The 22,182-nt window shown below is 38.9% G+C and overlaps 1 protein-coding gene across 3 annotated transcripts in view; it reads left to right on the top strand.

The window, feature by feature from the left end:
• Positions 1–22,182, top strand: part of ksr2 (kinase suppressor of ras 2) — a 190,487-nt gene that overhangs the window by 48,144 nt on the left and 120,161 nt on the right. The gene's annotated exons all lie outside the window — the stretch shown is intronic.

Below are 22,182 nucleotides of genomic sequence, written 5' to 3'. Positions count from 1 at the left end.
AACGTAGCCTAAGAGAATTTGGCACTGACATGGAATTTTCCCCAAGAGAAGCTTTATTGGGTTAAAACCTTTTTCATTATGTTAATGAAGCTTTGTGGTCAGTTTATCTGTGTCTGTTTTTCCCTTATACCTTGAGACGCAATGTTTCAGGGTATCAGTGGTCAGTTGGATTATGACACACACGGAGATTGTGGCCCAATCTGATGCAAGTTTCTCAAAAGAGAAAATGGACACAAACTTTCCCTTTAGCAGTATTGCTAGAACATAATCTTTCAACTGACCTCAATCAGATTAATTCCTTGGAGGATATCACTGGCCATAAACGAGCCCTGGCCTGTCTGTAGAGATAAGGGGCTTAGTTCCTGACTCGCCACCCCGATGTCTGGTGCTATGTTGATCAGATTTAGCCATGAACACGGTCCACTACTACTAGGTAATTAGGTCCCAGAGACTGCCTCAGGAGAGCTGCGTTCATTTTGATAATGCCATTACAGTAGATGACACTCCCCTATAGCTGCTATAGTCGGTAGGTCCACGTTTGAGAGCTGTCTAGGGTTTTTTCGATTGCCATCTGGGTTATATTTGTTTTATGCCTGGTTGCTCATAGGGTTTCATCGACATTTGTCCGTGGCTCTCGGTGTGTATGTGCATCTGCAGCCAGTGGATCATAGCTGCTGTGAATAGGCTCAAACGGCATTAGAGAATTGATTACCGGTCCCTGAGCGCTGATAGACTGCAGGCGGCATGTTGAGCTTCTCTAATCAATGGCCTGTGTGTGTGTGTGCCTGGAAATGTTGCATCTTATTGCGAAAGGGCAGATCTGCTGGCTTCTCTGATAGCCAAGTATCCCTGGTAATACATCATAATTGGTTGGATATTGTTGCTGGCAAGCGTCACGTAGGTTTTTCACTTCTGGCATGAGACACTCGTTTGGTTTGTATCTGAATGTGCAAAGGAACTGGCTTCATTGCAAAGCTGGCATCTGTTTTTCTCTTCTTAATTTAAAAACATCATCAAGAGCAAAAATTATATATATTTTTTTTCATAAAAAGCATTTTTTTCCTAAAGAACTATCTCAAATATATGGAGAGAATTAGTTTGTCTGCATTTTAGATTTTCAATATTCCTTCCTTACCTCCGATATTGCCGCCTTATGAAATCTGGATTCTAATAAGCTCACAGCGCTCCTTCTGTCCCAATTTTCTTGGGCTTAATTGCTTGGCACTGTGACCAGGACACCATGGCGTGGATTACCCCCTGACCCCAAGAGACATGTGTCTCCCTTTATTTTAATGAGATATGGTCTAATATATCATTATCACTGCATAATATACCATTCCTGAATATGCAAAGCTGCTCAGCATACATTTTTCTAGGGGAAAAATTAAGTTCCCCTGTCAATGTAAAACTAATATCTGCCTGTTGTGTTCTTTTTGCCTTAAAAACGCTGAAGTATGCCCATAAACTTTGACGGGGAGGTAAAAACATGAAGAAGTAATTGAGAATTGAAACACTAATTAATGTAATTTATTAACAAGTTGAAGTGGCAGCTAACGTGATGTCCAAATAATGATGTAATGACTTTCAAAGATTCTGATTGGTCAATTCACTGTTAAATTGAAACACGATATACCTGTTCGTGGAAGCCCTGGCACATGCACAGTATGACTTCATATTTTGTTGTCAAAGTCTGATGTTGAACATAATCTAAGAGTCTTTTTATACAGTATATGTAGGTATCTGGTTGCAACTACATAAGAGAGAAGGAGTTTACCAGATTACTGGCTGGATATTGTTTTGTTAATTCAAAGCCTGTATTGTACTAAATCAGTTACGTCAGGGAAATTCACTGGTTTTAGCCTTTCCCTTGTATGACTTTGATACAAGCGAAAGCCTAAACATTTATGAATCCATGTACGACTTCCAAAACATTCGGGTGCAAAGATGTTATAATTCTTCAATTATAGATGAAAATTAGAGTTAAAGTTAGGTCCGTATTTTGCTATATGAAGATTTTCTTATCTGCCAGATTATGTAGGCTTTTTAGAGATGAATGCAAATCAGCTTATAGAATAAATATATTTTTTAATGTTTTTGCACTTGGCATTATCTCTTTGGTTTGGTTTTAGAGCATCTTTAAGGATATTTTTGATGATACTCTCCCCTTGGATTTGTAGTTGCACTCTTTGGTCATCAAGTCTCTGTTTATTTTTGTATCCACTGTCTAAAAATTGTCTCTGGTTTCTGTTTTTGGAATGGAAAACCTTGCCAGATGTGGTGGCCCACTTCTCAGACTTCTTCTTTTCTGTTTTATGGTTTTGTGATTCCCGGTTTAATTTGTTTGTCTCTGAGATAACAGGTTTTCCTTCAGGTTTCACCGAGCCACAGAATGGTTCAACTCTTCCACCTTCAACCTCCCAATCCATCTCTTAGAAATAATGTATTCAATGTTATCGAACCTAAGAAAGTCTCATCTTGAGATGAAATAGCTACCAGTTTTTGAAAGTCATAACGCAGAAGAGAGGCAAACTTTTATCTGTGTTGGAATTAGAAACCTAATTGTTTTGTTTCTCACCACCTGTCGAGCACACAATGACATTTATTCAGTTTTGTTTTGCGTTAATCTACTTCTTTGTCTCCTGACAAACATGTTTAGCTTTAGTTTTTCTCTCTGGATGCTCCACTCTCTCTCCAGTCTCTACATTTGCCTTCTCCTGCTGTGTTCATGGACTACATTTTAAGTGCTGTCAGCTACAGAAGTGATAGAGGAGAAAGCTTTACAGAAAATTAAATGAGGTTGTAATTGAAAGATAAGCAGATATTGTCACGAAGATGCTCAATTAAAATTAAAACACTACTTAGCGAGAACAATTAAAGAAGATGATTGCAGCTTTATAAATTGGATATTCATGTTCCTGTTGATCCTTTTTTTCAAACAGCAATGGCAAATTATTGTCTCCCATTAAGAGAATAAAAAATTAGTAGTTTCCCATTCATTAACATGCAGCATATACTAGGTAATTTGGTTACGTCTGCTGTATTAAGCATACAGTGGAGAACAAATATTTTGATTGTCTGGTTAAATTGTGATTTTCTTTTCTCTCTTACAAAGAAAAATTCTGTACTTTATGATAGTCGAGGAGAGACTCACAAGCCCCTGTCTTTACAGAAACTTAAAATCCTTTATAGGTACATCTAAAAATGTTTTAATTTTGATAAAAAATGTAATGTTTTTTTCCCACTCATGTCAGAAAGTAAAACGGTTATTTTATAGAGATTAATTACGCATAGCGTACAATATTTCAAGCTTTTACTTCTTGTAATTTTGATGATTTTGGCTTACAGACAATGAAAACCAAAATTCAGTGTCTCAGAAAATTATAATGTCACATTAGACCAATCAAAAAAAATTATGTTTTATGCACAAATGTCAGATTTCTGAAAAGTATGTTCTGCATGAATTACTGTATCAATGTGCCGTGGTATAGAGGCCATCAGCGTTTTGGTACTGCATAGGTGTAATGGAAGCCTAGATTGCTTTGATCGCTGCCTTCAAGTCGTCTGCCTTGTTGGGCCTGGTGTCTCTCATCTTCTTCTTGAAGACAGCCCATAGATTTTCCATTCTGGTCAGTGGGGGTTTGCTGGCCAATCAAGAACGGGAACACCATTGAAACAGCTTTTGGTACCTTTGGCAGTGTGAACAGGCGGCAAAATAAAATAGTCATCCCCACACAGCTTGTCTTCAGAGGGCAGCATGAAGTGCTCTAGAATGGTAGAGCACCTGGTAAGGGGCTGCCTTGACGTTGGACTTCAGAAAACACAGTGGACCAACACCAGCAGATGACATGGCACCCTAAAACATCACTGACTGTTAAAACTTCCCACTGGACTTCAAGCAACATGGATTCTGTGCCTCTCCACTCTTCCTACAGACTCTGGGACTTTGATTTCCACAGGAAATGCAGAATTGACTTTAATCTGAAAACAGGCATTTTCTCCTTAGCTCAGGTACGACGCTTGTAGTCGATGTGTATGCACGTCTATACGCAGAGTTCTTCTTCAGGCACTGATCCTAGCCTTAGTCTCCTCCTTGCGAAGCTCCCCCAGAATTAATGAATTGATTCCGCTTAATAATCCTCTGAACTTCTTCCTTCCACTCAATTTTCTGTTAATATGCTTGGGTACAGGACTTTGTGAACACTCCGCTTCTTCAGCAAACCCGTTTGTGGTTTACCATCCTTGTGAAAAGTGCCGACTGCCGAGGACTGCCTTCTGGACATCTGTCAAGTTAGCAATCGTGATTGTGTCGCCTACCGACCCAGACTGAGAGACCGCTTCAAAGCTCGGGAAACCTTTGCCGGTGTTTTGAGTTTGCTGATTTGGGTGTGACACCGTGAGTTTAAAACAGTGGACGTTTCACCATTATTCACATTTTCTGAGACACTGAATTTTGGGTTTTCATTGTCTTTAAGACATAATCAAAATTACAAAAAAACAAAGGCTTGGGATATATCACTTCATATGAAATGTTTCTACATAATATACGAGTTTCACTTTCTGAGATGACTGGCAAAAAATATTGCACTTTTACACAATATTCGCAACACTTTTCTCCATCTTGCTCTGCTTCAATTAAATATTAAGTGGTAAACTTAAAACATGTCCATACATCTTCCGTCTACAGTAGTAGGCTGCAATATTTCAATCAGTTGTGTGCTAACGGGGGGTTTATTGTTGATAATCACCTTCCATGTGGTTGTGGGCTAATCACATGACATTTCTGGCATTAATTAAATAAAGCAAAATACAGATTTTATACTATAATAACATGCAGTGAATGTAAAGAATCAATATCACTTAGATTTATTACAAATAACTTTCTATAGTAAAAGTATAAAATAATTTGAAAGTTATTCATCAACATTCATAAACCATAGTAAAACAGGTATTAGAAGAATAATTGTTTCCTTTTCTTATGATGAATCATTAGCTTTTAAAGTTTTTTTTTTTAGATTATGCTGGTTACCCAACACCACTTTAAATACAATTTCTAGGAGTGGAGCGATAATTGCATTTTGGTTATGTTGCACCCTCTTTGTGTGTCTTTTTTTAATACTTTTATTTGTCAGTGTCTCTCAGTCTCTCTTGATGCCCTTTTCAAAGTGGAGAGGCTATTTGGGCTGAAGTGTAAATGAATAAACCTCATTGTCTATGGTAATGAGTAGTAACATGCATTTGTGGAAAAGGCCAAGTGAGTTTTCAGTCTGTCACAGTCCCACTAGGCACGTCACACCAAGATTGCTCTGGAAAGTGGGCGTTTTTGTTTTTCCCATGCCTCTTGTCTTGCCTCCCTTCAGTAGGAATGGTAATATCGTATAGTTAATGCCACCTTATGAGACTTTCACAGCTTTTTGAATGTTAAGCACTTTCTTATTGAATTGGATGTTTGCTAATAAATCACATGGTGCCAGCGGTTGGGCATGATTCACTCCCTTCTTCTCTCTGGGTAATTCTACCACGCAACACTCAGGGGAAGCAAATTTGCATTCCCTCCATGACTAATTTAGCTGTTTGCTTTCACTGCACTGGTGTACACATCATATATTTCTTTACCCCTTCCCTTTCCCCCCTTTGCTCTCTTATTTCCTTCTCTTTTTGACTTCACCCCTCTCATTATGCATCTCTTTGAGAACCTATCAATGGGTTATTTTACAGTCATTCCTGATTTTTTTTTAATATATTTTCTTCAAAGGATTTTGTTTCATCGGTGTTGGAAGTGAAACTGAAATAGTCTTAATGAGGAAGTTTTGAACGTCATAAATAGCGAATTCACATCTGGGCACCAGACAAATTCTATATATAAATACAAGTTAGTCTTTATTCCATCAATATAAGACAGATGCTGATTCTTAATCTTAATTTCAGATATGGTTTAGATACAATTGTATAAATCTAAGATGAGAATCAATTAAAGAAGACAACTCTATCTACTACGTGATGCTTTTAAGCTCTTGCATTAGCTCCCATTTGCTGTACAACAGTTGAAACCCTAATGTGGCAAACTTGTGACCTGGCCCCCAAAATAGCTATCTGTTACTGTTTTCAGTGTAAAACTAAGAGAACCTTTCCTTGTTTGGCCTTAGCATTGACAGTTGTGTGGATTGGGAATTTCGTCATTGAGAAATGGCAGTCAGTCTGCACTGGGGGCCCTCAAGGATGTGTGCTTAGTTCAGTGCTTTTTCTTTACACAGTTAACACAAGGTTATGTATCCATTATTGAGAACAACTAGTGAATGATACCACAGCAGCAGGACTCATGCATGGGAATGATGAGTCAATGTAGAGAATGAAGCTAGAGAACCGGTGCCGAGATAACAAAATGGTGCTCAATGTGGACAAAACGAAGGCAATGATCGTCAAACGATGGTCACCACCTGAGAACACACACCACAGCATCAGCAACAGTGCGCAGTGAGATCGGATAGCATTCAATTAATTGGATTAAACACACCTGATGACCTCAGTTGGTTGAAGAATAACACAGGGATCATGAAATTGGCCAAGAAGAACCTGCATTTTCTGAGGAAACTACATCTTAGCAAGGTAGTCCGACTGCAATGGGCTCGGCACAGGCTAGAATAGCCGAGAATGTGTTCTTATCCTCTGTCCAGGATCTTTTTTAGATTTGCTGCAGGAACAGGGCTCTGAACATCATTAAAGACTTCTTGCACTCACTTCCCGAAAATTTAGTCCTCCTGTCATCAGGCAAATGGCCGCCAGGATGCTACATAGGATGCACCGGCTGTTTAAATTCTGGACTACAGTTAGGATTAGGTACATTACATCATTCCACAGGTTCTATGTGTAGTCTTAGTTTTTCACATTAATGTGTTATAGATCTTTGATACTATTTAGTATAAAATGAAATGGCAATAAACTGAGTTGATGCTGCATCATTTTCCATCTATATAGAGCCCTATACAAACATTCTTGTTTTTGATCCTCTGTCAAAAGTAATGTACAAAGATTTCAAGAAACATCGACTGTTATTATGCCCTTTCAAACATGAAAAGCAACATGTACTAGGGATGCAGGTTATTGATTCATTAGTTAATCTAAAGTTAATCTATCGGCTGATGATTAAGAGGCCAATTTCTAAAAGGCATCCACAGTTAGTCGTAACAATAGACTTTATTTCAGAAATATATTAATAGCAGAGCACTTCGCTCTCAGACTGCAGGTCTGCTGGTGGTTCCTAGAGTCTCTAAAAGTAGAATGGGAGGCAGATCATTTAGTTATCAGGCTCCTCTCCTGTGGCACCAACTCCCAGTTTTGGTCTGTGAGGCAGACACCCTGTCTACTTTTAAGACTAATCTTAAAACTTTCCTTTTTGACAAAGCTTATAGTTAGAGTGGCTCATGTTACCCTGAGCTACCTCTATAGTTATGCTGCTTTAGGCTTAGGCTACTGGAGGACATCAGGGTCTATTTCTCTCACTCTACTAAGTTCTACTGTTATCCAATTTGAATTATTTGTTATTATTATAACTTTTAACTTTTCGGTCTCCGTCATTTTCTCCTCATAGTAGGTACACCTGGTCTGGTGTTTTATTAGCTGTGACATCATCCAGGGGAGGCAGATCATCCTCTATTACCATCTAACATAGAAAGTACTCCTGGATCAATGTGAGCTTCTGTGCTTTCTGTGTCTCTGCTCTGTCTTCTTTAACCCCCAGTCGGTTGAGGTAGATGACCGTTCACACTGAGCCTGGTTCTGGTTCTGCTGGAGGTTCTCCTCCCAGTTAAAGGGGAGTTTTCCTCTCCACTGTCGCTTCATGCTTGCTCAGTATGAGGGATTACTGCAAAGCCATCCACAATGCTTGTCAAGACTCGATGCTATCTGCTGGGTTTCCTTATATAGGAAACTTTTTGACCAAGCTGTATGATTTTATTGAATTTGACTTTGTAAAGTGCCTTGAGATGACACGCGTTGTGAATTGGCGGTATATAAATAAAATTTAATTGAATTCAAATAATCTCACTCCAGAGTCTGTTTGGACCGCTTCACATTGATTGCTTCCACCATGACTGTCACTACTGTGATCTGGCTCCACTTTAGAATGTCTGGCAGGGCCCTCTGCTGGATGGCGGCCATTCTACGATACTTAACGAAGGTCCGTCTAATTAACCATTAATCGTAATTGTCGATCATTTGTTTGGATGCCTGATATGTACCCTGATATGCCCCACAGTCCTCTTGAAAGCAGAAAGGCTAAGAGTTCATTCAGTACAGGATAACTTAAAAAAAGAAAAGAAAGAAAAGGCACCCCCTTCTGGCACTGCCTAATCTACACTAAGAACAAAATGCTGCTGTCACTGTTACAAGCTGCATTGTTGTGTCTGGTACTGGGACATTGAAGAATTGGTAAATCTATAATCTCCAACTCAAAAAATTGTCAAACACAGATGTAGCAATGATTTTGTTACCAGGAAGCCTGATTTGTCTCTGTTGGGGTTTCATTTAAAAAACAAGCAAACTAGAAACTTCCTTCTTACAGATAGTCAAAGATATTTGGAAGCTTAACGGGAAATGTGAAACTGTTTTCTGAAAACGTGATAAAATTAGAGTTAAATTACTTTAAAAATGTAATTGCAACTATGGTAGCATCTTTCATGCCAAAAGTGGAGATATTTAAAAAAAAAAGTAAAATTTGATTGAACAGGACACCGGCTCATATTGAAACAATTCCTCCAAAATTCTGTGAAAATCTGAATCCAAATGGGCTTTTTGTTTATCTCCAATTCTGATGCGGTATGCTATTAATATGTCATTATTAGACGAGATATTAGACCCTCATTTGAAAAGCCACTGTGGGTTCTGACAGTTTAATGAAAAACCTGTGACTCTCTCTGCATGAAATGCAACATAATTACAGTAAATCAAACTTACATAATCCAAAGTTCCAGTTTCCAGCAATACTTGGCGAGAAGTCTTGAAGCTCTTATAAAAGCAGAGTTTTCTTAGAAGTTAGTTTTTCAATATTTCGCTCCTTTGAATTTTGTCCATCGACCATAACTGGTGGTAATGGACCATTTTTAATGTAGATTATTAGAACAAAACAATCCAGTTGCAAATGCCAAGCAATATGATAACCTGTCTGACAGTTAATACATCAGACAAACTTGTATTATAAATACTCTAATAAATATCTGTCAAACATTGACGCCATAAACTCTTTGTTACGGGTCCATTACGCTCGCTTTTGATGAAATCTTGAGAGGCTAGTAGTGTTACATTCTGTTGTTTATTATGGGTTTATTCTGCTAAACTTTTAAAATCCTGTCCACATCTCGTGGTGTGTGTCTGGCACCAAGATGGTGGCAGGAGACTCTTTTATAGTTCTCAAAGTTACCAAAAGAGGCCTCCATTTATCAGTATTGTTAGAGATGCTTCACTGGACTGAGATCTGTGGAGTCAGAATAAGAATAGGATTTTTTTCAACATAGGAATTTGACTTTGGGTCCACTTAAGTCTCAATGACAGCATTTGAAGTAAACATGTATATAAAGACAGATATGGCATGAAATAAAAATAAATTTTGAGACCAAGTCAGCATCTTGGTGTTGGGCTCCTCAAACAATACCGGAACCATTTGTTTTCGGCAGGGTTTGTGGCTTTGCTGAAAAAAACCCACAGCCTCCTGCAACAACGCTTGAGTTGACATTACATGTCAAAGTAACGTCCATGTGCATGGCAGATCTCAAAGAGTCACAGCAGGACAATCTCCAAAGCATCAAACTGCCTCCACCAGTTCGCCATCTTTTTAAAGTGCATCCCGATGTCTCGTGTCCAGCAGGTAAGAAATGCACAAGGGTATTCACGTGACGTAAAAGGAACAAATGATTAATCCGATTAGGCCGCCCTCTTCCGTTGCTCGTTGATCCATTTCGGATACTGACGTGCCCTTGGGAGTCCATTTCAGAGCTGGACAGAGTTCAGCCATGACTGTTTTAAAGCAACGCAACCCCATACACAACAAACTTCAATGCTCTTTGTAGTCCAACACATTCATCATTCACTTTCTTTACAAATTAACCTTTGCTCTCTTTTGATCGATACTGACCAATGCAGGCTGGGTGGGAAGGCCCCACAAGAGAAGTTTTGGAAATGCTCCAACTCAGTTGTCCAGCTATCACAATTTGGAACAAATCTGTGATAGCTGGAAACTCCCTCAAATCCTTATGATTACCTATTTGCCCTACTCCTAACTTTGAGGACAATTGGTTCTTTATATATCCCACCCACTAACAAAGGCAGTTAGTGTCACTCACGTCACCTGACAGTGGTCATAATGTTTTGCCCATATGGTGTATAATTTTTTTTTATAGATAATATGCAGACAGTATCCAAGTAGTATCACAGCACACAAAGCTTATTGTCCCCACATTTATATTGATATAAGCATATATAAATATAAGATTGAGATTTTCAATTTATTTGTTGGATGTTGACTTTAAACACCGAAATTTACATTAGTGACCCCAAAAAAAACCCAAAAAACTATTAGCCAGGCGTAGAATTCTTCTTGCCGCATTGCGTTCGGCCAAACTTTCTTCAAGCTTTTCAGCTTTCAGTTTTTAGTTACATTGCAGGCGACGTCCGTAACAACTCTCTTCAGAGAATTCCTCTTCCTCTTCTGAAGTTTTAATTGGTCGACCATTTCCTCAACTGAATGAAATGGTCGTCAGTGCACAGCATCAGAACTGCTGAGCAATCTGGAGACGTGTTTTGTGGTTCAGAGGTCTGGAACGGAGTTAATCTCGTAACATAGATTGCAGTGGTTTCTATGGTTACCTGTAGTTTTATTAGTTTTTTTTTTTTTTTTTACACCTTGTGCACCGGTTTAAAACAGGAATTATATTGTTGGCTGGAGCTTTGCTTGAGCTGTCCAACGTGGAATTCGACAGAAATACCCAAAAGGTAGTTTTCCCAATCCGACACAAGAAAATACCAGCAGCTGCTTAAGCGATGAGCCAAAAAAAATAAAAAAAATAAAAAGCCCAACAATTTTCAAACGATTATTTCATTTATTAGGGATAAAACTGTCCAAACCTACCTGGTGATGTGAAAAAAGTAATTTTCCGATCCGTTGTGCCGATCCTGGTGGCAGGAACTGTGAAACATGAAGCGTTACCATCATTTTTCAGTAAGCGGTTCACATCTCTGTGGAAAGATTATAGTTTTTCTGCAGAAATGTTTACATTTCTCCACAATGAAGGGCTTTGAGCATGAGTGGCCTGTTTCAGGTCACGCCACAGTATCTCAGTCAGATTTAGACCTATTGAATAAATTACAATATTATTGAAAAGTTTATTTTGGTAACTCAGTTCACTTAGTGGCACACATTATGCAGATTAATAACACAGACACTGGTGTTTTAAAGCCTCTGTTTCTGTTAATTATGTTGATTCTCTTCTTACAGCTAATGGAAACACATTAAAGTTTAAAATATTTCACCAGACGAGTTAAAAAAACAAAACATTTTTTAAAAACAAATATGGGGTTAATGAAAAGTATGTTACATACCTGTTTAAAGGTTGTTATTTTCAAGTTACTTTTTATCTGACAAGCGAGCCTCATCAGAAGGCGTATTGCATTTTACTGACTATGGCTTAGTTTACTTTGACTAGACTACTACCAGAGACAATCACAGTACCACCACTGTATTCCACTCTTGTTATGTTGCTGTTTTCATGAAAGGCTTTGTTAATATCAACCTTAAAATGTTCCTCTGTAGTCCTAGTCTACATAATGTTTTCTTCTTTTTTACTTTTTGCATACTTGAGATAGCGTTTGTTTTCTTTTGATTCAGCAGTGGATGCATTTTTTTTTTTTTGCTCAGTTTTTTTCCTGTTTGTCAAATCATGAATATTAAATTCAACTTTGGCGAAAGGAGATCTACTGTGGTTTAGATGTTTTATTCAAAGTTTAATTTGTGACCCTTTGGACTAGGTTTCATTGAAACAGTGATCCCTGTTCTTTTTCTATTTGTCCACCGTGGCTCTTAGTGTGAATTACTGTAGCCTGAAAACCTGAGAAATGGCTTTTTAACCCATTACAGACAGATGGTTTCAATGACTTTGCTTCTCATCTGTTCTTGAATTTCTCTAGACTGCAGCATGGTGTGTTATTCTTGAGTTCTTGTTGCCCACTTCATGTTGTCAGACAGATTCTATTTAAAAGATACTTTGATTCTGCTGGTCTTTCAGGAATTAGCCCGGGTGTGACAAGTGAAACTGTCATTAATAACATTTAATTTGTGAATTAACTAAGGGCTAATTTATTTACCCCTCCTATTTTGGATGACTTATTCTCCTTAGTAAATGAAGCTATTATTTTAAAACCTCACTACAATTTACTCACGTTATCTTTGTCTGACACTGAAATTTGTTTTATGAATTGATGCAATTGTATTCAATTCAATTCAATTCAATTTTATTTATATAGCGCCAAATCATGAAACATGTCATCTCAAGGCACTTTACAAAGTCAACTTCAATCATATTATACAGATTGGGTCAGATTATACAGATTGGTCAAAAATGTCCTATATAAGGAAACCAGTTGATTGCATCAAAGTCCCGACAAGCAGCATTCACTCCTGGGGAACCGTAGAGCCACAGGAAGAGTCATCTGCATTGTACATGGCTTTGCTGCAATCCCTCATACTGAGCAAGCATGAAGCGACAGTGGGAAGAAAAACCACCCATTAACGGGAAAAAAAACCTCCGGCAGAACCGGGCTCAGTATGAACGGTCATCTGCCTCGACCGACTGGGGTTACAGAAGACAGAACAGAGACACAACAAGAGAGACAAAAAAGCACAGAAGCACACATTGATCTAGTAATCTGTTCTACATTAGATGGTAGTAGCAGGTGAGTCGTCTTCTCTGGATGATGTCAAAGTTAACAGAACGCCAGACCAGGTGTACCTACTATGAAGAGAAAAGAGAGAGAACAGAAAGTTAAAGCAGAAATGACAACACATAATGCATAATTGAAGAACAGTAGAACTCAATATAGTGAGAAAATTAGATCCTGATATACTCCAGTAACCTAAGCCTATAGCAGTAAAACTAGCTGAGAGTAACATGAGTCACTAGTTATAATTTTTGTCAAAAAGAAAAGTTTTAAGCCTAGTCTTAAAAGTAGACAGGGTGTCTGCCTCACGGACCAAAACTGGGAGTTGGTTCCACAGGAGAGGAGCCTGATAGCTAAAGGATCTGCCTCCCATTCTACTTTTAGAGACTCTAGGAACCACCAGCAGACCTGCAGTCTGAGAGCGAAGTGCTCTGTTAGGAACATACGGGGTAATCAGAGCTCTGATATATGATGGAGCTTGATTATTAAGGGCTTTATACGTTAGAAGAAGAATTTTAAATTCTATTCTTGATTTAACAGGAAGCCAATGAAGGGAAGCTAAAATTGGAGAAATATGATCCCTCTTGTTGATTTTCATCAGAACTCTTGCTGCAGCATTTTGGATCAGCTGAAGGCTTTGAACTGCATTTTGTGGACTTCCTGATAGTAAAGAATTACAATAGTCCAGCCTTGAAGTAACAAATGCATGGACCAGTTTTTCAGCATCACTCCTGGACAGAATGTTTCTAATTTTGGCAATATTCCGGAGGTGAAAAAAGGAAACTCTGGAAACCTGTTTAATATGGGATTTAAATGACATGTCTTGGTCAAAAATAACACCAAGATTTTTTACTTTATTACCAGAGGCCAGGTTAATGCCACCCAGATTAAGTGATTGGTTAAGAAGTTTATTTTTTGAGGACTCTGGCCGAAAGATTAAAACTTCGGTCTTGTCAGAATTTAGATGCAGGAAATTTAAAGTCATCCAGCTTTTGATGTCATCAAGACATGACTGCAGTCGAAGTAATTGATTGGATTCATCAGGATTTATGGATAAATATAGCTGAGTATCATCAGCATAACAGTGGAAATTAATCCCATGCTGTCTGATAATTTTGCCAATCGGAAGCATATATATAGTAAAGAGAATTGGTCCAAGGACTGAACCCTGTGGTACTCCACAGGTGACCCTAGAGTTTGAGGAAGATTTATTATTAACATGAACAAATTGGAATCTGTCTGACAGATAAGATTTAAACCAGCCTAATGCTTTCCCCTTAATCCCTACAGTATGTTCAAGTCTTTGTAGGAGAATATTGTGATCAACTGTATCAAACGCAGCACTGAGATCTAACAGGACAAGTATAGACACAAGTCCATTATCTGAGGCCATGAGAATATCATTAGTGACCTTCACCAGAGCTGTTTCAGTGCTATGATGAGCTCTGAAGCCTGACTGAAACTCCTCAAGTAGGTCATTACTTTGTAAATGTTCACAAAGTTGATTAGCAACTACTTTCTCAAGAATTTTAGATAAGAAAAGAAGATTAGATATAGGTCTGTAATTTACTAACTCATCTTGATCAAGAGAAGGTTTCTTAAGTAAAGGTTTAATAACAGCTACTTTCAAAACCTGTGGTACATATCCATTTACTAAGGATAGATTAATCATGTCTAAAATAGTGCCACTGATCAAAGGGAATATCTCCTTAAACAACTTGGTTGGGATTGGGTCTAACATACAGGTAGAAGGTTTAGATGAAGCTAAAATTTTAGATAGCTCAGAAAGCTCTACTGCTTCTAAACAGTTCAAACACTGCGCAGATTCTAAAGATTCCTCCAATGCTGCCTCACTTACTGAGGACGAGGTAATCATGTTTGGGAGCACTGATGGGCAGTAATGCGTTAGAAGTAAGGCGTTACTGTAATCCAATTACTTTTTTCTAGTAACGAGTAAAGTAGGGGATTATAATTGCCAAAACAGTAATTACATTACTGTTACTTCCCCGTAAGCAGGCTGCGTTACTGAGTTACTTAACCGAGATTTTGTTTCGCGTCGCGTGACAATGACGTATGAGCGCCGCGACGTATGAGCGCGCGACGTCAGTGGTAAACGCCGACACCGACATGTGTAGTAATGAAACAAGAAACAACATGGAGCGTGGGAGAGAGCAGGACCATTCAGCGTTTAATGCTTGGAAGTACCGACATTACTTTGAGTTTGACTCGGTTAAAGATGACAAAAACATCAGCGTCCGCTGTACACTCTGCGTGGGAAGAACACTTTTATCTACAGCGAAAAAATCCACCTCAAATCTGAGCAAGCACCTAGCAAGCCGCCACAGGAATGTAAAACTTACTGAAAAAAACCCCGAACCCCCAACTGACATGATGACCGCTGCAGCTACATCCAATTCCACCGGGCAAAACTCCGAGGGCCCCTCTCCTGCTAAACAGGTAAAACTAGACTTTAAAGCGACAGGACTTAGTGCCGCTGAACTGAAGAACCTCGTCGCTGGATATATTGTCGAGGACATGCTGCCAATTTCCACTGTGGATTCTGAATCTTTCCGACGCATTGTTGAAAAAATACCAACCAAACACGGTGTCAAGCTGCCGCAAAGAAAGTCATTTGCAGGATACCTTGAGAGAGAATACGACATAATGGACGCTAATTTGAAGGCTGCACTCGGAGATGTAGACTTTGTTTCCACCACTGCTGACATCTGGACGGTAAATAACAAAAGTTTTATGGGTGTAACGGTTCACTGGATTGATTCCACTTTACATCGTAACAAGGCCGCCCTAGCATGTAAGAGAATTAGAGGCAGGCACACCTATGATGTAATTGGAGCAGAGATTGAAGAAATCCATTCATCATATGGACTGCATGGCAAAGTTGTAGCCACTGTAACTGACAATGCATCTAATTTTGCCAAAGCATTCAGAGTGTGTAAGCCCGGTAATATGGAGTCTGAATCTGAAAATGAAGAAGGTGATGATGAGGAACCGACTTTTACAGATGTCATAGAAGCTCTTTCAACCACATCTGGTGATGGACAGTTTAGCCTCCCTCCACACTACAGGTGTGCATCACACACAATTAACCTAATTTCAACAAGCGATGTTGATAAACATCTAAATTCCTGTGCAGACACCAAGGCTGTATATAGGAGTAGTATTGCAAAATGCTCTGCTCTTTGGACTAAAGCAAGTCGATCAACATTAGCCTCTGAACAGGTGGAAGAAGTCAGCCGCAGGAAACTAATGGTTCCCACATCCACAAGGTGGAATTCCCTGTACGAGGCCATTTCCAGAATCATCACAATTCCGATGAATGAGCTGAATCCCCTTTGCATAAAACTGGGAATCAAGTGCTTTAATGAAAGAGAGTACCTATTCTTACAAGAGTACTGCACCGTGATGAAGCCCCTGACCATAGCACTAGACATCTTACAAGGAGATGAGTGCACCTATGGGGCTTTACTACCAACACTCACAAGCCTGATGTCAAAGACACTTGCCCTGAAAGATGACCTTTCTAGAATGACAGCCAGCCTTCCAGATGTTATTGTAAAGGTAAGATTATTATTTGATTATTGATTTGGGTGGATTGGTTGAATTTATTATACCATTCATGGTGGGCAGATCTTACACTTTGTTTGCTTTAAGCAGTGAGTAAAATTATGAAAATGATAGAATATAATAAAAGAAAAATTATTAATTTCCTGTTCAAAATCAGGGATATTGATCATTATTAATCGTGAATATTAATCTTAACATCAATAGCATATTGAAATAGAGGTCAAAAACAGACTCAACCAAAATTAAATCCCATACAGTATTGATAACCCATGAGATGGTTTAGGTCAGTAGAGCCCACAAAATAGTTAAAATAGCCCATTTATATAGTAAAATACATATATTCTTAGTTATATCATATTGTATTTTACAGGCCATCAAGATTCGTTTTGATGCTGTACTGGATAGCCAAGAAGGACTTCTTGCAGCGGCCACTTGTCCCAAGTTCAAACTTCGATGGCTGAGAGATGAGCGTAGGAGAGAGCATTTGAAGGAGCTTCTGACAACAGAGTGTCGTAAAGCTGCTCCTGCAGCTGACAATGCTAATGTGTCCCACTCCCAACTGGCAGCCAGCCCAGCTGAAACTGACTTTTTTGATTTTGAGAACCAGCCCACAGAAAGCTTCTCAGCAGAAAATGAAGTAACTGAATATTTAAGGTCAGGGTATGAGCTTGAAATTCTGAATCAGTTCCCAAATCTCAAAAAGATGTACATGAAATACAACACTCCAACTCCATCCAGTGCACCAGTGGAACGGCTGTTCAGTTTAGGTGGATTGGTGCTTTCACCAAAAAGAAACAGACTGTGTGATAGGAGGTTTGAAAAGCTTCTGCTGATGCGATATAACCACTGTTTCACTCCGAAAGAAAACAAAAAAGCATAGGGCCGTGTCAGTGTAGCCATAAAATGAGACTGGACTAACAACCTAAATGTGGAATGTAACAGCATTTTTTGTTTTGGTAAACTAATGTTTACTCCTCTCTGCACTTTACTGTTAAAAGACTGTAAAGTTAATGTTAATGTTAATAATTTGGAATACAGTCAGGAGACACTTTCATTTTATTTATTTTATTGCTGTATTTTATTTATTTATTAGAATTTTACAAAAACATATTTTTATTTTATATGCTAAAATATGCAGAAATATAAGTTCACAGAAGAAGGACTTGCTTTATTTCATTCAAATATGGTGGAATGTGCAGAAAATAGATTTAAATTTTCAGCAATTTTCTTTAATTCTTAGTCTGTTAAATTGCTGCATAATGCAATGTGCATAAAGTTAAAATATTGAAACTAATAAAAGTTTTAAAAAAGAGAATGTTTCCTTTGATTCAATATTAAATGATGGAATATGCAGAAAGAACAGAATTAGGCTGAAATGTCTATTTCTTTATAGCGTATTCAGGTTGTGCATTATGTTTTTGAAAAGTAACTTAGTAAAGTAACTAATTACTTTTGAAAATAAGTAATCAGTAAAGTAACTGGATTACTTTCTTGGAGAAGTAATTAGTAATCAGTAACCAACTACTATTTCCAAGTAATTTGACCAACACTGTTTGGGAGGATGCCAATTATTTTATTTTTAATGGCATCAATTTTATTTATGAAGAATCCCATAAAATCATTACTACTAAGAGCTAAGGGAATGGATGGATCAACAGAGCTGTGGCTCTGGGTAAGTTTGGCAACTGTACTAAAGAGAAATCTAGGATTATTTTTATTCTCTTCAATTAATGATGAAAAATATGCTACTCTAACTCTGCGGAGGGTCTTGTTATACAACAATAGTCTGTCCCTCCAGATTAAGTAGGATTCCTCTTGGTGTGTAGAGCGCCATTTTCTCTCCAATTTCCTAACATTGTGCTTCAAGGAACGCAGCTCTGAATTAAACCAAGGAGCCAGCTTCCTGTGAATAATCACCTTCTTTTTCAAGGGAGCTACATTGTCTAATGCAGAACGCAATGAGGAAGTCACATTGTTAGCAAAGGTATCGATTTGTGAATGGGAAGAAACAGCAATGCTGCCATCTACAGGGCATTTCTGCAATACTGAGGATATTAAGAAGGGGACAGACTCTTTAAGTTTTGATACAGCATTATCCGATAAAAATCTACTATAATGGAACCCTCTTTTGGGGGTGGAGAATTCAGTTAGATTAAACTCAAATGTTATTAAAAAATGATCAGACAGGACAGGGTTGTGAGAGAATACTGTTAATTCTTCACAATCAATGCCATATGTCAGAACAAGGTCTAAAGTATGGAGCCGAGAGTGCGTCGGTTTATGCACATTTTGAACAAAACCAATTGAATCTAGGATAGTTTTAAAGGCTACACTAAGGTTATCACATTCAGTGTCAACATGGATGTTAAAATCACCCACTATAATAACCTTATCAGTATTTAACACCAAATCAGATAAGAAATCTGACAACTCATCCAAAAACTGAGTGTAAGGGCCTGGTGGACGATACAAAACAACAAACAGAAGAGGTTTTATTGCTTTGCAGTTTGGATGAGGGAAACTGAGGGTTAAATGTTCAAAAGAACTGTAATTATTAGTTGGCCTGGGACTAATTAATAAATCAGACTGAAAGATAGTTGCCACTCCTCCTCCTCTTCCCACAGATCTGGGAATGTGGAAATTTGAATAACTGGAGGGGGTTGACTCATTTATACTAACGTAGTCCTCTTGTAGCCAGGTTTCTGTGAGACAAAACAAATCAATCTGATTATCAGAAATCAATTCATTAACTAACAAAGTCTTTGGAGGGAGAGACCTTATATTTAATAGACCACATTTTATTATTTTATTTTTAGGTTCAAGGTGAACCATATTGATTTTTATTAGGTTTTTATGATTTGTTCCTTTTAGATCAGTTTTTGATCTGTTAAGTTTTGGCCGTGGGAAAGACACCGTCTCAATAGGATAATGGGTGGGTAACAGTACAGAAGCTGCAGAGAGGTGTGTTAAACTACGGCTCTGCTTCCTGGTCTGGACCCTGGGTTGTCAGCATTTAGGAGAACTAATAAATCCGGCCAGATTCCTAGAAAGAAGAGCAGCACCCTCCAAAGTAGGATGGATGCCGTCTCTCCGGATCAGACCAGGTTTTCCCCAGAAAGTTCTCCAGTTATCAATGTAGCCCACGTCGTTTTCTGGACACCACCTAGACAACCAGCGGTTGAATGATGACATGCGGCTAAACATGTCATCACTGGTCAGATCAGGCAGGGGACCAGAGAAAATTACAGAGTCCGACATAGTTTTAGCAAACTCACAAACCGAAGCAACACCAACTTTGGTGACCTCTGATCGGCGTGACCGGGTGTCATTACCGCCAGCGTGAATAACAATTTTGCGGTATTTACGCTTATCCTTAGCCAGTAGTTTTAGGTAGGATTCTATGTCGCCTGTTCTGGCCCCTGGTAGGCATTTAACTATGGTCCCTGGTTTCTTTAGTGCCACATTTCTCATTATGGAGCTGCCAATAATTAAGGTCGGCTCCTCGGCGAGATTGTCGCTCAGAGGGGAAAATTTATTAGAAACGCAGATGGGTTGGTGGTGATCTGGGGTCTGTAATCTAGAGCTATGCTTCCTACGAACTGTCACCCAGCCAGCCTGGTTACCAGGCTGCTCGGGTGCTACTGCTTTAGGTTCGCTACGTGAAGTTACTCTATGCGGCTCCGCGCTAGCAAAAGAGCGGCTATCAGCTGGTTTTTCAACAGCACGGAGCCGGGTCTCCAATTCTGACACCCTCGCCTCCAAAGCTACAAAAACACTACATTTATTACATGTACCATCATCACTAAAGGAGGCAGAGGAATAACTGAACATCTGACACAGAGAGCAGCAGATAGGAGACTTAGTCAGAGCCGGAGAAGCCATTATGAGGCTAAGGCTTGGCTAGCGCTAGGCTAACGCTAGGCTAAAGCTAGGCTAACGCCCTATTATCACGCCAAAGAACAAACCGTGTGAAACACGAGGAGTTCCCAAACGTGATGAGCAGCCACAGACAATGTTTTAAAAGTGCTTATGTTTGGAAACAGATGTTACAGCAAAGAGGTTTAAAGATAAAAAGCGAGAGAGCCTGGAGCAAAGCTCCGTCGTTCACACAGCAACAACAGGAAGTGACGTAATACGCCTTACCGCAAACAGGAAGTCCGCCGGTATGAAAAGATCAAAAACAGAAGTAATATGTAAGAAGGCAACTCCTAATTCTTAGCAGGTACCTAAAATGGAGCTAAGCTTTATCTCATTGACTGATATGGGATTTTTTTTTTTTTACATGTTTAAAGCCTTTCAAAAAGTTACGGGCTCTGAGATGCATACATTGCCATTTTGACCCTTACCCTGGGGGATATTTACTCCCTCTTGCTCTGCTGTTTGGGACATTTTTCGTATATTTACGTGTACTTCCCAAAGCCTAGCATCGGCAAAAAGAAAAAAGAGCAAAGGATGGATGTTGTTTTTCTCTGGACAAAGGCTTGTCCTTGTTAATCAGGGTTTTGGCCCTTTTGCCCTTAATAATAATTCCGGTTAGAGGGGATGTCTACACAAGCTGGGAGCCGCCAAACGCTACCGGCCCTCCTTTCTATCCATTTACTCATATATTAGCAGTAAAGAGTGCTCACCCCTACCTCCCTTGACGGCCTAGAAATTGGAGTCATGATTATGAATTTATATGAGTGTTTAAGTGTAGGGGTTAGGCTCAAATGCCACAGTTACTGGTGGAGAATGGATTTATTAGGCAGATGGTTTTCCTGCAATCATTTGCGAAAGAGCTGGGAGCTTGTTGGGGGTAAATGTTGTGGTTAGAGCTTTCTAGAAACGTTCTGTAATACTCTCCTGTGATTATTTGAAAAAAAAAAAAAAAAAGACAAAAAAAAAAAAGAGGATATTTTAGAAATGGCCCTTTTCATTCACAATGCATCTAGCTCATTTAATTCATTTAGTGGAAACTTTGTGTTTTCTTTACTTAATCTAGATTGCAGTAATATAGAAATTCCTGGCATGATCATTAGCGTTTTATTTTCCAGCGCAAGTTGCAGGAAGATGGGAAACATCACCCTGACAGACACATTTCAAAGACATTCGGGCCATATTCACAGAAGTTAGCTGATTTATTAAAAAGTAAGAGTCTGACTATTTTACTACCCGGCATCCATAAAGAGCGTTATTACAATCATTTATCTTTCCAGCCGTCAAGTGGAGCCTTTCATCTCAGCGTTTCTCTCTGATGTTCAAGTCACGACAGATAATATCAGCTTTAGATCCGATATTGTTCCCGTCACCCCCCTCTTTCTTTTTGGGTGTGCTGTCATTTACTGCTGTGCCCGTGCTTTAAAACTACCACTTAACCCACAAAGCCGCGGGTCAGATAGCTGTTCTTGCACCGGGGCGCCGACGCTTTAATGCCAGGATTAGAGAGTTTAAGGTTTGAGCAATGGTTTCATTTTGTCTGAATGGAGAAAATAGATTTAGAATCAATTGAATGCAGGGAAAAAATGTGCACATGTACAAGCACAAACACAGAGAGAGAGACACACAGAGACAGAGACATGGATGCAAGAGATAAGAGAAGTCGACAGCCGTGGTTTAAAGAAAATCTCAACGTTTTGAAGTACAGATTACTCAGTCCACATTTTATTTCTCTTATGTACAACGCTGTGCAGCTCAGCC

Source organism: Fundulus heteroclitus, chromosome 12, assembly GCF_011125445.2.
Source record: "Fundulus heteroclitus isolate FHET01 chromosome 12, MU-UCD_Fhet_4.1, whole genome shotgun sequence".
NCBI lineage: Eukaryota > Metazoa > Chordata > Actinopteri > Cyprinodontiformes > Fundulidae > Fundulus > Fundulus heteroclitus.
The sequence above is the reverse complement of the archived record's forward strand: the minus strand, read 5'-3'. Positions and strand labels throughout refer to the sequence as shown.